This window comes from Amblyomma mixtum, chromosome 3 (genome assembly GCF_055824585.1).
Source record: "Amblyomma mixtum isolate Tamu chromosome 3, ASM5582458v1, whole genome shotgun sequence".
NCBI classification, from domain to species: domain Eukaryota; kingdom Metazoa; phylum Arthropoda; class Arachnida; order Ixodida; family Ixodidae; genus Amblyomma; species Amblyomma mixtum.
In genome coordinates this window covers 197,226,465-197,242,758 of record NC_143014.1, presented here as the reverse complement: position 1 = coordinate 197,242,758, position 16,294 = coordinate 197,226,465, and the positions used below count along the sequence as shown (strand labels likewise).

The following is a 16,294-nucleotide window of genomic DNA, read 5'->3' as shown; positions in this document are numbered from 1 at the left end:
ATTTCACGCCATGCAGCGAGCTCGGATACAGCGTGAGGAAAGTGCTGCGCGTGTTGAGGGAAGGAGGTGGTACGCCAGATCACAGCAGCGGGTGCCACTGGCCACATCATGGAACATACACGTCCGATTACATCCGTGTAAAGGCTGGTTGGCATGCAAGCGACTGAACATTGAGCAGCGCAGTGCTGCGAGAAATATGTAACTTGTTTGAACATCGCCGCTCTGAGTGCTGGAGCCGCCCCGATGGCTCTAAACAGCTTTTGCGCCGCAGCAACAAAGTGTTTTCACTTGCTTGTGAAACAGGCTTCTAGCGCGCGTCCATGTTGTACGGGCCTCCGTCAGTTGCAGAGAAAAAACAACGAAAAGCTTATACTGTCCTCCCAATTTGAGAGAAAAAAAAAATACTCTCCGAGCAAATGAAATTTGCGTAATTGCACAAATATACCGTTTTGCCCTAAACGACGCCCAAATTTTCTAGGGTTGGTAGCACGAGGGACTCTGGTAGCACTAAAGCCCCTCAATGTTTAGGTAGCATTGGGTGTCCACCTCCACAAAAACCATGCTTTCGCATAATACTAAATCGCCAGTCCTTTATTCTGAACTACGCCGCCGGATTCGGTTGTCAATGTTCTGTACATGACATCCACATTCGTAAGTGTAATTAAGGCGCGCAATCAATATGAGTTGTTTCGTACTCCTTCCACGCAGCCACATTAAACGAGCGGATACTTCGCGCGAGTGTATATCTGTCTTTTGATTACAACATTGCCCCCCGGTGAGGGCAAGGGCTGCACCTGAATGTAGTGCAATATCAGGGCAACCCGCGGCACAGTGGGAGCAAGCTCCACACGACGCCACTTTCCAAAAATTGTGCGGCAAGGTATGCGGCGCAACGATATACCATATAGGCTTTTTGACCCAGACCTCCTCCCAGCTGACTCCCTATGTGTAACCGGCTACGCGCGCAGTCTAAAAGAAAAAGGAGAACCAGCAATTTTCACAAACGCGGCAACATACATTTTGTCAAAAATAGCCGGCTATCCTCAAGGTATCTATTATTTCCACTACTAACTATGGCCTGAGGCACGAGGATCGCTTATAAATGGACACAACATTTTCGGCGAGAGACCGTGATCTGAGTGGAGACGCCATCTCAGTAGAGACGGAATAGTGGCGGCACCTGGTGGCAGCAGTGGAAACTAGGCTCGAAGAAACGCAAAACTCCGCCGGCACTTTCGTCGGCGGTGCTTTCATTCACTCCGAGAAGCGACAATAGACCTCTCCCATGGAGGAAGGATGACCTCTCCTGTGGTACGTCACGCGAGGCGAGTGACGTCATGGCGATGACGTTTCCGGCTCACGCCGGCAACCCGATGGGCAAAACAGTCCTCCGTTTGCGTGCGATCCCGTATAGTTTTGCTGGGCGAGCAAGTAAGCTATCGCAGTGCGGGCGCCGGAATCCGTTCCTCGACCCTGTCTCGTGATGCCTGCGAGCTGCTGTGCCGTGGGATGCACTAACCGTGCCAAGAAAGGCGTCCGCTTTTTTCGTTTTCCGCGGGACGAGAATCTCCTGAAGGTGTGGGTGCACGCAATGCGTCGAGATAAATGGAAGCCAAGACCGGCTCATAGGATATGCGGAGCGCACTTCATCTCTGGTGAGAAGCATTCCTTTCTTTCGCTTGCTGATTTTGAAGAGCTAGCGAGGTGAATGGCACTGTGAACTTTTTTTCTCGTCTTATCCGCCAACGCAGGCGCCCCGTCCTCGTTACCGGACCACCCGGAGCGAAGCCAGAGGAAACGAGCAGTTCCACCTTGAAGAGCAGTGCAGCCACATGGGTGCAAACTTCTCCTAACCTAAAAGATACGTTTGTAACCGTTAAATTTCAAGCGTTACCAGAGCGCACACACTTTGAAACTAAAATAAAATACCAATCCAGCTACCCACAAGTGGCACATATTCAGCCACTAAAATATCAGAACCTCGATAAAAATGTTTGAAGTCCGATGTGCACACGCATGGTAGCGGGGTATCAACATCTTAGTTGTTGCAAACTGGTAGTATGGGACAAGAAAGCGTAAAGTAGGTTAGCTGTGCAGGGTTTGAACTCAGGCGACACATGGTATGTGAGGGGCGTCGCGGTGCTCGGAACCGGAGCAGTTTCAGCCTCCTAAGGACCCTTTTAACAGACCCGACACCGCACGGTCATGAGCGTTTTGTTTTTCGCAATGGCTCTGAGCAGTGAACGCGCAGAGGGCACAACAGTTAGAGCAGATTTTCCCCCAACGAAGCGACAGTCAGCGTTCTCAGCTTCAGCCCCGTCGACAAGCGGCCGAGATCGAATCAGCAATGCCATGGCGGCGGCGGTTGCGATACAGAACCGGATAACACAATCAAAGTATAAGACCTCGCATGCACTAACAAAATCAAAATGCATTATTGTACGCTGACTTCACACGTGAACAGTATTCTGACGTGACGGTTAGCGTTTCGAATCTACAGCATGCAATTATCTTTCTGCTGATCAAGGTAGCGCGTTGAAACGCTGTTGTTCGACATCCCGCCGAATACTTGAACTTACCCGGCCATGCATGTGCAGTGAGCTGCCTGTACGCTTCCTTCTTCTCGCAAAAGCGTGCACGCTTCGTACGGCTCGCCGGTGGTCCTCTGCGACGGGGTCACTTTTGCTTTTAAAAGCAGCACTCTAAACCGAAGTCGGCTGCCAAAACTTGGCGCACGTGCCCTTCCACTGCAAGAACGTACGCCTTCAGCGAACGGTAGCACTTCATGCTCTCAGTAGTGTAAGGGCCGGGCGTCTGAACGAAATAAACGTATATGTCGCCAAAACGCACGTTTGGCCACAATTTCGGGTCGTTTCTCCAGTCCTTCAAAACGAAGTGGTCAGGGTACTGTTTCCCGTCGACTTTCAACTTTTCAACATATCGCTGCCGGGCGATTTCAGGCAGTGATTTCGCGTACTCTGACAGCTCCATCGCTTCCGATGCACGTACGAGAGCGTTGGATGCCAGCCGAAGAGAGCGTTTTGCCCATCGCCGCTAGGAAGGAGAGCGCTGCAGCCGCTTCACGTGCGTTCCGTGACGTCACGTTGTTTACTCGAGGGAGAGGCATAGAGTTTCTTACTATTACCTAGAGGGAAAGCTGGCAGCCCGTCTATGGGAGTTTGCATGGCGACCCCTCGAGACCACTTCAGCCATAGAGTTTCTTACTATTACCTAGAGGGAAAGCTGGCGGCGCTGCACTTCAGCCACCATGGACGCCCAAAGCATCATGGGGCGGTGAGCTACTTGTTGCGGCACAGTCGTAATTTTTCGGAAACATGGAGTGGTACTACTAAGACGTTTCATTCGGAAAACTCTGTTCGTGTGTGCGCAGACGACTTTCCCGCGAACGCAGTGTGCAAAACCCATAGTAGTGAAAACGCGACGACACACGACGCCAATGAAAGGTTTCACTTTTCCGAAATGCCATTAAAAAACCTCTTATAGTATTTAAGCAACATCTTTTTTGAAAACATATTTACTTTTAAAAACGCGCCTGTTAATTACGAAATATTAGTTTTTATAGTGTTCACTACTTGGCCAATAGGAGAGCGAGTCGTCTCTTATTTTGGGCAAACTTTGCACTTAAATGCTTTTCTGCTCGTTTGTTGCAATCATTAGACAAGATATTGAATATTAGGACGTTTGTAGTTATCAAACAGCTTTATTTTTGTATTATTTTTTGGCCAAAAGTTGCAGTTCCGCAACAAGTAGCTCACCGCCCCATGATGCTTTGAGCGCCCATGGTGGCTGAAGTGGTCTCGAGGGGTCGCTATGCAAACTCCCATAGACGGGCTGCCAGCTTTCCCTCTAGGTAATAGTAAGAAACTCTATGACTTCAGCCACCATGGGCGCTCAAAGCATCATGGGGCGGTGAGCTACTTGTTGCGGAACTGCAACTTTTGGCCAAAAAATAATAAAAAAATAAAGCTGTTTGATAACTACAAACGTCCTAACATTCAATATCTTGTCTAGTGATTGCAACAAACAAGCAGAAAAGCATTTAAGTGCAAAGTTTGCCCAAAATAAGAGACGACTCGCTCTCCTATTGGTCAAGTAATGAACACTATTAAAACTAATATTTCGTAATTAACAGGCGCATTTTTAAAAGTAAATATGTTTCCAAAAAAAATGTTGTTGCTTTGATACTTTAAGAAGTTTTGTAATGGCATTTCGGAAAAGTGAAACCTTTTATTGGCGTCGTGTGTCTATGCGTTTGTACTACTATGGTGTTTGCACACTGCGTTCGCGCGAAAGTCGTCTGCGCACACACGAACAACGTTTTCGGAATGAAACGTTTTAGTAATGCCACTCTATGTTCCCGAAAAACTACGACTGTTCCGCAACAAGTAGCCCACCGCCCCATGATGCTTTGAGCGTCCATGGTGGCTGAAGTGCAGCGCCGCCAGCTTTCCCTCTAGGTAATAGTAAGAAACTCTATGCGGAGAGGTCTATTTACCATTGTTGATTCACTAGCAGCAGTAGTTTCGTATCTTTGATAGAAGAATATTTGCCATGACATGACGTCTAATGCTCAAAAAATACTTGCAAATTTAATATAAACTCGTTTTACTTCATTTAAGTCTATAAAACACCGCGAAAAAGCTCCAAATCTATTTTTGTTTCGTTCCGGACGGTTGTGCTAGGTTTCGGCTGCGTTTCGGGAAGTTGCAGACGGTAGCAGTGTAGCTGGAGGTCCCATTAGGCTTGCGGGCTCCAGAATCGAGAGCGTATATCAAAACCTAGGCTGAATTGCAGCTTGATCTTTATTGTCGTAGCAAGGTAAGTCATAGCGAAAAGCAACAACACCAGTAGTTGCCGGTAAACATGCCCACCGGAATAGGAAGGACTGCTGAATTGGCTGAAGCGGGCGGCTCTCGCTTGGAAGGACGCCGCCATGTTTTCACGCTAAGGGCGCAAAAGACGCGACTGCCGATTGCGTTCGTACGCTAGCGCTATTCCCCATTTAGCTTTCTGCGCATGCGCACTCTGGACCAGCTATTCCGCTATGCACGCAATTGCGCAAAGCCCGCAATACTAAAACTCTCTAATGTTCAGTTGTAGGTTTGTAAAAGTCGTCACATTGCTTTAATTCCTCCTTGGCTCGTGCAGACACTGTTTCGTTGCACTAACGTGCATTAAAACGCCTTGAAGGGTCATGTAGATACGAGCGCAAGCGCTGCCAAGGCCATCTCGTCTCAGCGGGCAACGTCTGCTTCGTCGTCTGTTTACGACGGTGCAAAGTAAGTTCGCATGGCGAGTGGCAGTCCGGCTCAGAAGACGGTAGGCACAGTGCTGTACTCTTCGACAGCCGGTAATGCCGCCGACAAGATTCCTCGGCCAAGGCAAACTGGTCGCGATGTCAGCGGACACGCCACTCTTCTTCGCAACTCAAAAACCAGGCAAGGAGAGTGGGATCCATGGCGTCTATAGTAGGATACAACTTAAAAAAACAGCAGTTGCTAACACTGGGCCGCCGTCCGCGGCGTCTTGTATTACTCCACTGGCTAACCGCAACAGTAATTGAAGTCAGGTTTTTAATGCTTGATTATATCAAACAATCCACGTATCAAAATTCTAGAGCTCATAATTTTTTTTCTTGTGATAAGCTTCTTGTTTAGGTCACAAGAAATGTTTAAGCAGTGCACTACTTTTTCGTCGTGGAGGAATTCTGTGCACGGAGGCTAAATGTAGGCGGAGCTTCACTGCAGACTTAAGTTGTATCCGACTATAGTATCAATTTCGTAGCCCGTCGCACGCGCGAATCGCTTCAGCGCATTCCGTTGTTCGACTAAGCGTAGTAAATTGGGGCGACGTCACGATGACGTAGCAGGAAGGCGGATCCCTGTCGTCACGCCGCCGTCACCGCGGCTCGAGCCAATCAGCGAAGAGCGAATGCTACATGTCGCAAGAGGCGACACCGGGAGAATACCACCCCTGGGGGTATTCTCCGGGAGAATACCCCCAGGGGGAGAATACCACCCCCGCACCCCCTCGCACCGGTGTGGTATTCTCGCACCCCCGCGAGAATACCACACCGGGAGAATACCACCCCCAGGGGTGGTATTCTCCCGGTGTCGCCTCTTGCGACATGTAGCATTCGCTCTTCGCTGATTGGCTCGAGCCGCGGTGACGGCGGCGTGACGACAGGGATCCGCCTTCCTGCTACGTCATCGTGACGTCGCCCCAATTTACTACTCTTAGTCGAACAACGGAACGCGCTGAAGCGTATCGTGCGGGTGACGGGCTAGGAAATTGATACTAGACGCCATGGTTCCCACTCTCCTTGCCTGGTTTTTGAGCCGCGAAGAGTGCCGTGTCCGCGGACACCGCGCCCCGTTTGCTCTGACCGACGAAGCTTTTCGGTGTCGCCACGGCTATCGTGCGAGTCGGCACACGACAACACTGGGTCTCCTTTCCTCGCACTCCATCGGAGCGAGCAGCAGTGAAAATGGAATTCTTGCGGCGCGGCCAAATTACCGTCTGCTGAGCCGGGCTGTCGCTCGCCATGCGAGCTTACTTTGCACCGTCGTAAACAGACGACGAAGCAGACGTTGCCCGCGGCGACGAGATGGCATTTTAAGTACTCATTGACTGTAATATGTACATTATGCTGCTTGAAATAAAAATAATCATCTCTGTTTTAGTTAACAACTACTAATCAAGGATACGAAACTACTGCTCTTAGTGAATCAGCAGTGGTAAATTGTCGCTTCTCGGAGTGAATGAAAGTACCGCCGACGAAAGTGCTGGCGGCGTTTTCCGTTTCTTCGAGCAACTGTGCGCACTTCTTTAGGCCCCGCCCTAATGCGACATGTCGCAAAAGGCGACGCCGGGAGAATACCACCCCTGACGATACCACTCGGAAACCTGGCCATGGGTAACTTAGGACCAGCGCAAGGTCATTACTAGCGCTCTCTCTAGGATAGTCCTCCAAGGTCTACCCTTTGCTTTGTAAGGGAGCCCTCCCTACACTGAGAGGTGTCCCAAGTGCCATGTAGGGGGCTCGGCCCTCAATAATTATTTCCACCACCACCAGAGATTATTTATCAGCCGTCTAAAAATCGCTGGCATGCTACTCTGCTTGGGAAAGGAAATTTGGGCGACAAAGACAAAAGGCGAGCGGTGCAGAAAAGGTAAAATGAAAGAAAGAGAAAATGGGAGAAGATCAAATGTGGCCATTAAATGCGTACTATGGTATCGTGCATTGGCGAGTAATGATCATGAAGTGCGCAGTCCGGAAAATGGGCTAACAAAGTTCACTGCGTGAAGAATGAGTGAGGGTGGCATGCAGGTGAAATTAGAGCTTTTCGAGATGTCCAATGTCATTTAGATACGCAAACAAAAAGTTCCTTGCATATCTCTGTTGCCTAAGGCAGGCTAAGGGACCTAAAACACTGTTCATTGTTAAAGGCATCAACTTCTCTCCAGTTCCTCCCCAAAGTGACTGACTCCTGGTCCAACCTAGAGCCCAAACCCAAGAAAACTGCTAGGAACTGCAAGCATATCCAAAGGCGGCCAGCGGCTACCAGTAGCATTACGCCAGTCCGTTCTGTCAACCCTAGAGATTTTTCCCTAGCTCTAGAGCATCTGGACGTCGTTTACGGGAAAAAGGTTTCTTTTTTGCGTAATGTAGGGAAATTTCACTTGTTCGAAGAGTTTTTTTTTTCTCTATCTCAATTTGGATAGCCCCCGCCGCAGTGGCTCAGTGGTTACGGCTCTCGGCTACTGGCCCGAAAGACGCGAGTTCGATCCCGGCCGCGGCGGCTGAATTTCGATGAAGGCGAAATTCTAGAGGCCCGTGTACTGTGCGATGTCAGTGCACGTTAAAGAACCCCAGGTGGTCGAAATTTCCGGAGCCCTTCACTACGGCGCCCCTCATAGCCTGAGTCGCTTTGAGACGTTACACTTCAATAAACCAAACCATCAATTTGGGTAGACAGTAAAAGCTTTTCTTTTTTTTCTGCAACTGACGGAAGCCCGCACAAGCCCGCCGTGCGCTCGAGTAAAGCCTGTTTCCCATGCAAGTGAAAACGCTTTGTTACTGCGGCGCAAAAGCTGTTAAGAGCCATCGCGGCGGTTCCAGCAGTCAGAGCGGCGATGTTGCAACAAGTTACAAATTTTTCGCAGCACGGCGCTGCTCAGTTTTCAATCGCTTGCATTCCAACCAGCCTTTACACGGGCGTGTATGGTCCCTGACATGGCCAGTGGCACCCGCTGCTGTGATCTGGCGTACCACCTCCTTACCTCAACACGCGCAGCCCTTTCCTCACGCTGTATTGGGAGCTCGCTGCGCGACGTGAAATTCCTGTTTAGTAAGCATACCTGCATGTTTGTCTTGATAACTAGAAAAGAACAAGGACATCATTTCTTTTTTTTTTTTAGAAATGAGCGCATTTCTGGAAATCTTAGCTATAGTCTAACTAGGGGAACAATTCCCAGTTCTGCTGCCACGGTGGTTCAGTGGTTATGGTGCTCGGCTGCTGACCCGGCTGCGAGCGTTGGCTTGTATAGAGTAATCTGAATTTTCCACAATGACTCTGTAGAGGCAATGTTCAAGTTCGCATATGATCCAGGGCAGTGAGGTAGTGCGGCGGCGCTAAAGGTAAGACGGTGCAGTAGTGTGCAATATTTCATTGCATGTTGCACCACTGGCGGAGTGATCGTGTTGGTATAGCTGGGTTTGGTGGGGGCGTTGTTTTAAGGGCTTTAAATACTTCTCCTAGCTTCTAAGTTGCACTTTCGTTCAGCTCAGAAGAACACTTGGGTTTTTTTATATCTTGGTCCCTTGTAGCTGAGGCGCGTTGTATATAGGCCCCTCCAATAGAAAAAGAAACAACTAGTTTGTACAAAAGACGAAGCATTAAAGTTGAAAAAGGATATTAAATACCAAGAGGAGAAGTAACTTCAAAACAGTCACAGGTGTACTTGCTGCACACATTATGCAACAGCATAAGGAGTTTGTCAGGCCATTTGGCAGTGTCACAGTATCGTGTCGTCAAGGGTAAGGCTTCATAGCGTTGCCCTATCATAAACTAAGCTAAGTGTCAGTTGTGGGGGCAATCACTGAGTGCGGAAACTTTCCCATAATGGAGCTGCCTGTATATTCTTCGAGCTGTAGAGCATTCCCAGTAATGGTTGCGTGTTTTGTTACTCACACACCATCTCCTGAGCGATGTATTTGTGATGTTTACACATCTTTTTCTATTAGTGAGTACTTTCTAGTCATTCAACGCTCACTGTGGCCACTGCACCTCACAATATTTATTATGAATTGTTATACACCATTCTCCTTGCTGTAGTTCGCTTTTACCACAGAGCAGAACGCCTAGTCACATACCATCAAGCTAAAAGCTTATCTTTGCTATTAACGCATTTTATACCGGTCAAAATGTTTTCTAGTCCTGAAAATGCATTATGTACACTGCACCAAGCAGTATTTATTGAACAGGCAGCCTCAGTATGAAAGAAAACAGGCACTTTGATCTCAACATATTTTTCTTAATTGCACTTGAAAATTATGATCATTGTACATCAAGGTAAAGCATGCTTGTACATACACTCCTTCTTCTGCAATAAGAACGGTCAGGTGAAACGCTGTGGCTAAAACAATAAACGCACTTACTGAATGTAGTTTGCACTAAAGAAAAGAAAGCATTGGTGGTGCTTTCTGATTCCAACAACCATCACGAACATTTAAAGCCTTAACTCAGCACTACACGTTTGGTTTTATGCCTGTTCATCACACCGGTAATTACCACAGGCACTGTACCAAGGCGGAGAGAGATAGCAGGGAAGGGGCAGGTCGGTCGACTTAAGCATTGGCAAAAGAGAGTGCACTCTGATGCGTTTAACACACAGGGCGAGCTGTTGCAACGCCTGTGCCGCTTTCAGAGAGAGACTGCAACACGCTGCTGAGGGACTGGGAAGTATACTAGCAAACACACTGTCAATAAAGTGGCAGCTGGTGGGGCACTTGTTTGAACACAGTTATAAAGGCTTGTATTTGGCAATCCATTCAGACCACGAGGCTGGCTGTGCGCAACGGCACAACCGCATCACACAGTTGCTCACACACTTGCAGATGTGTGCTGTGCACCTACACGAGGCAATGACAGTGGCAACAGAACCAGTGGCTGTGATATGACTCTCAACGCCAGCCAGCATGTTGAGTCATTGCCTGAAGCTAGAGTTGCCACCGCAACTGTCCCTGCACCATCCCTAAGTACGCCTGCCTCTGGAGACGGGTCGTCCTAAGAGGCAGAAAATACAGTTGTGCATTTCTCTCCCCTGGAGGTAGGTGAGGAGGAATCCTGTCTCTACTAGGCAGCCAGCATGTAGAGGTAGCCCGTTGTTATCTAGGTCAGTGGCAGTGTCCCCTGAGCCCTCTGCAGACATGGATGCATCCAAGGTGAGGTTGTGAAGTGCGCCACGCGCAATGAAGATGCACAGTGTCCACTCCCACTGGTGGTCGTGCCTCCAGTGCCTTTGAAAGCACTGGAAGTAGCTATTCGGCCCATCGATGCAGCGCTCAACCACAAATAGCACGAAAGAATGTGGCATGTTGTACAGGTCTTAAGCTGGGTCGTGTATATGGTAACACGCCACTGATGCAAGCAGCCATATGTCTAGCTCCAATGCGTACACACTGTGTCCGGCATAAGAAAAAAATTACAAAAAATTTCTTGGTGATTTCAACAGCCTTAGACGACGGTTTGCTATACAATTCAAGACTCATGCCATGTAGCCCACAGCCAGGCTCTGCACAATATGATATTCATGAGCATACAGACAACACAGGATGGTGATATATAAGTGAGCACCGCTATAAGGTCAGTTTTCTACCATCGTACTGATAGAAATCATGCATTATGATTCCCTACACAACACAGATGCAGTCAGGTGCATTTTGCCTTGGTTTCTTACACAGGAAATATGATGTATTTCAACAACGTTATATGAGTTCTTTGCTTCTCCTGGAATTATAAATAACAAAATGGTGAAAATACACGGCATCATAGTGTAAAATGTCTGCATTGGTGTAATTGGTCAGGCTCATTCGTGTAGCTTTAGCATATCAGGGCAAATGCAGTGCGCTTGAGCTCAGCATATGTGATTGAGGTCGCCCGACGGCTGACAGGGCCTTTTTACTGCTTACCCAGAAAAAACTGCACCGTCGTCCAGCAGGCCTTCCTCCGCCTCGGAGTGGCGCCAGACGACCGCGTCGTGGAAGGATTCGGACCAGCTCGTGTCCACGGTCAGAATGGGCATGTTCGCACCACAGATCTGAGAAAAAACACGCATAAAACAAACTTACTCTCTTTGCCGAGGCCCGCAGTTGTAGACGAACTCATGTGGTCGATAACAGAGGCCGAGGTCTCCTCACTCATGTGTGCAGCGTAGAACCCCTTGGGACTTGCTCCTAGCGCTGGCCCGCGGCTTCTTGATGGCGATGAGTATGTCATCCACACACCCGACGAAGCCGTGGATACTGCCGCGGCGAAATTTTGAGCGAAGGAAGCCCTCCTTCGCCGCCGCCTTCTCTTCGGGTCTCGCCGGAAAGCGAACACATCCCCTTCTGCGACCCAACGTTGAAAATAGTCTCCGCCAACCGCCGCAGACACTTGCTCACAGTCGGTTGGGCTACGGAGACGTTTGCTTCATTTCCTACGGTGCCTCGAAACCCACCAGTGGCGAAGAAGCGCAGCGCGCACAGCACACCAGGAGGGAAAGGATGAAGGAGGCAATGAAATAACGAAGCGAGAAAGAGGTGTCGCAAGCACTCCGAAATAATTTCGACTACCTTAGGCTCTTCCACATGCATCACACAGCACACGGTCGCCTTATGCATTTCGCTTACATCGAAACCCGGCTGGCCCGTTTCGATGGAGGGGAAATGCATACGGCACTCGTGTGCAGTGCGGACCCCTCTCGGGCTCTCTGAGTGCGTCTGCGTGGGGGTTACAGTGTACTTGAAAGGAAAGGTGTGGTACAGAAGCGGGTCGGCATGCACCTCGATCATACCCTGAATAATAGGTGTAAAAAAGAGGTGAGACGGGCAGAGATTGACAACAAGTGAGAGAACGTTCACGCTTGCTATTCGACTTTGCACAGTCTCGCGCAAAAAAAATCTGCACATTGCATTTCTGCATCAGTAAGCTTCAGCGAAGCAAATACCTGTTTCATTTTTTCTTTGAAACCTTTTTGGGGGTGCACAACTAAACGCGAAACGACAAAATAGCACACGTCAGAACAGCACCACTGACAGCACTGCATGTAGCGTGTCAGAACCACACACACACACACACGCACACACACACACATACACACACACACACACACACACACACACACACACACACGCGCGCGCGCGCGCTCGCGCGCACACGCACACACACACACACACCGTAATTTCTGACAGGAAGGCTGACACAGTTATTACATGCGGTCCTAACCCTCATTAAAGCGATAGCTTTAAGGTCCTGCAGCTGTTCTGCAGAAAATCTGGCGGCGTCCTTCATGGCTGCCGTCAGGAAAAAATATGGATTGATCGAAAATATGGCTACGCCACACGTGAAGCGGCGGAATAGAAAAGTGATTAAAATATTCGAAATCTGGTTATTACAAGGCGTCGCAACGTGACTCAAACGTCATTACGTCGTGTTAGTATTTAAAGTAAATGAATTTCTCTAAGAAGAAAATTGGGATAAGTAGTCGGGAATCGAAACACTCACCCTTAGGTTCCGAGGCAGGTACGCTATACCCATAGGCCAGGCAGGCCCTTTTTTTCTTCTTTTTTTTTTTTGCATGGGAGTACGATACCCACAGGCTTCAAGCCTTGCTTAGCCAGGCCGCATTCCGCGAACTCGTCATACGTAGTCACACCAGCATCCTGCTATGCAGACCTCTTTGAATTCTCGACTTGACAGGATCTACGTTTCTGCTGGCGCATTAACTATAGTGTGCATAGCTATTCGTTAAGGCCGATATTTTTCATCGACCACAGCATGGTGTCTGCTCCGACAGGAAGGTACACTCAGCGCGTACTCCTTACCATGGTTGAAGCTATGGAAGCTAAATAATTCTCTCCTCTTAGATGAAACATTTCAGCGCGCTGTAGCTGCTTGCTTCCAAGATACGTGGGAACATGCAGATCTTTCAGTGTTTCAAAGGTGGGATGGTGGGATCTATTTAAATAGGATTTGAAAAATTTTGCTATTGAATCAACATCGCGGATCTCATTCCTGAAGCATCTTCACCCTCGTGAATTAGTGAATAAATGTACTGCATGCGCTGGAAAGAATTGCACCGGAATCGTATCTTGATGACATCAACAATATCAAAGCAAAGTTGCAAGAGTTTAGCGCAGAAAAATATCAGGGTGGCTTGATAAGGTCGCGGACACAGAGGTTCGTTAATGAGCAACTATCTGGCCACGCGTTTAATTATGAAAGGCAGGCTGCTCTTTCCAAGGAGATTTTAGAAATTTAATACGAAAGCGATACATACTCTGATACGCCAGGTATTCTTGGTGCTTTTTTTTTACTATTATACACGACTCTATGTGGGTAGTAGAAATCAGATTAGTCGGTCAAATTTCAGCCACTTCAAGAAGCGTTTCCTCGACTTGAAGATAGCAGCGTGCAGTCATTGAGGGTGTTATTGCTTTAGCCGAGTTGAAGTCGGCTATTTCTGCACTACAGGGCCAGAAGTATCCTGGCCCGGATGGCCTAAGTATTGAGTTCTATAATACGTTTATGCCTTGCCTAGCACCTTCCTTGTTGGAAGTTTTCAGTCCTGCCTATTATGTTGGCTTTTCACCTCCCACGTTCTACACTGGTCACACCATACTAATCCCCAAAAACACAGCTGGGGATTGGTTGAAACCTGTTGAATGGCATCGTCCAATATCCTTGTGCAACGTGCATTACAAGATATCTGCGAAGGTTCTTTCTTCTCGTCTCCAGCTTGTGGCTTTAGACTTATTAGAGCAGCTCCAGGTGTGTGGAATCAAAGGCCGTAGTATCCGAAACCATATCCATATCGCACGTTCGGTATTGGAGACAGAGGTTGGCCAGGTGGCTCTTATGATTCAGATTGATCTGGCAAAAGATTTTGATAAGGTGCACACTGTTTTTAAGGCGTAAGCCTTACTTGCCCGACTAAGTGAAAACCCGTATGCGTTCGTGTGTGTGTGTGCATGTGTGGGCGTGTGTGCGCGTGTGTGCGCGTGTGTGCGCGTATGTGGGCGCGCGCGTGTGTGTGTGTGTGTGTGTGTGTGTGTGTGTGTGTGTGTGTGTGTGTGTGTGTGTGTGTGTGTGCGCGCGCTTGCGTAAGTGCGTGCATACTAGCGTATTAACACTCGATGTTACCCCTCGAAGATTCATGCAAGCTGGCAGATGGCAGTTAAATTAATGAATGGACGCGCGGGGGGCTCGGGACAACCTACCTGTATCGCAAAAGTCCCACCTGTGGCAGCACCTGCCATCCCAGAACAGTGGCGCATCGCTTAAAGGGCCACTGACCAGGGTCTGGACATTTTTGAAAAACAAGCGCACTGCATAGATGAGGCATCGAAGATAACCTCTGCAAAATACTAGAGTCATGCGCGCCCCGAAAAGCTGCAAAAATTCAAATCAAAGCCCGTTCGTTCTTTCCTTCAACAAAAACGTCCCCGCCCTACTACTCTGAACCCCCTTGACGTCATGGGGGTTACTTTCGCTAAAGGCACTCCATTGGTGCATCGTTCTGACTGACGGGAGAAGGTTGGGCGTAGCCTTGGCGTCGCGTCGTCTGCACAACGCTTTCCACAGCGCCTTCTGTTTTGCCACATGCCTACAAACTCGCATGAAGAAACAACAACAAAAAAAACTGCGGAGTGAGCGTAGGGCGACAGCCTTGAACCCTAGCCATAAAATGTAAAAAATGCAACCTGGCAGGTGGCAGTTAAACTAATGAATGGACGCGCGGGGGCTCGGTACAACCTACCTGTATCGCAAAAGTCCCACCTGTGGCAGCACCTGCCATCCCAGAACAGTGGCGCATCGCTTAACCGCTGCACCACTGCGCCAGGAGTGGTATGAGACTCCCTGTGATCTATGAATGTCAAGTAGAGAAAGAGAAATTCTGCATGCATTCAGCCATTAGCTATCGCGTTGTACCCTTAAGGCGGAGCGCGGACCGCAGTACCATAGCGACTCCTTCACATAGCTAGCGCGCACATCAGAAGGGGCGCAGTGGCGCTGCGGCGGCTACGTAGAGCCAGGCAGAGGTAGAACTGCCAGCTGCGTGGCATCGAGTTGTATCACACCGCAGCGTGCGGCGACTGCGTTCACAATGTGCACAGGCGGGCTTACGCCTTCTCACACGTAAGCAGTCTTGTGTCTCTGCCGACTTAGAGCGCGAACGTTGGCGATGTCTCGCTGAAAGACATACAGACATAAAGACATGATTCCACTTCAATCACCGGTTAGAGAGGGCAGGCCGCTATCGCCTTTCTTGCCCGCTTGATAGCTAGAGCCCTATGCATTAGTATCATAAAAAAAACGCAGCAATTCGTGGCTTGTGGCTATCGCAATGTGAAATTAAAATTTTGGCTTATGCTGATGGCGTTGCCCCTTTCTGTTCTGAAAAAAAAAAAAAAAACAGATAGTGTGCTCGAGGTCTTGCATGTAACAGCAGTTTTGTGAGAGTTGGGGTGCGGTCCCTAGGACACTGGAGTACAAAACCAAGCCTTTTTGGGGGCACCAGGTGGGATTCCGAAGACTTACAGCATTTGGGCGTTCCCTTGAATCAGTATCGCAATAGTGGGCCTCATTGGGATTCTCAAATCTCGTCCCTCAGGCGGCAAACACTCGCTTTGATGGGTAGGAAGCTGTCTGTGTTTGCACTAGCACACGTATGCGATACCTTATTGGTTTCGGATTTCATCACGCAATGCAAGTGTTGCATTGTGCAAGAAAAACGTACAGGCGATGCACAGAATTTTCGTGGTTTCTGTGTGGTGCTCTCATTGGGAGCTTATGCGTCCAGACAATTTGTTTCTCCTCTGGAGTATGGTGGAGTTTGTCTCCTGCACTTGTTTGTGCATCAGCTTGTTTCAATACTTTTTTTTTAAGCAGCAAACCATCCCATCCTCGTAGCCGTGCTTAAAAGACGATTCAGTGGCCATTTGCCTATTCTATTTGCGCCCACTGGTCATAGAAGTAAGGGGCCTGTGTTAAGCTATTTTAAGCCC

The 16,294-nt window shown here is 48.8% G+C and overlaps 1 pseudogene; it reads right to left on the bottom strand.

Annotated features, from left to right (window-relative positions):
• Positions 1–785: 785 nt before the first annotated feature.
• On the bottom strand, positions 786–870 carry LOC149353216 (U2 spliceosomal RNA; annotated as a pseudogene).
• Between the last annotated feature and the right edge of the window lie 15,424 nt (positions 871–16,294).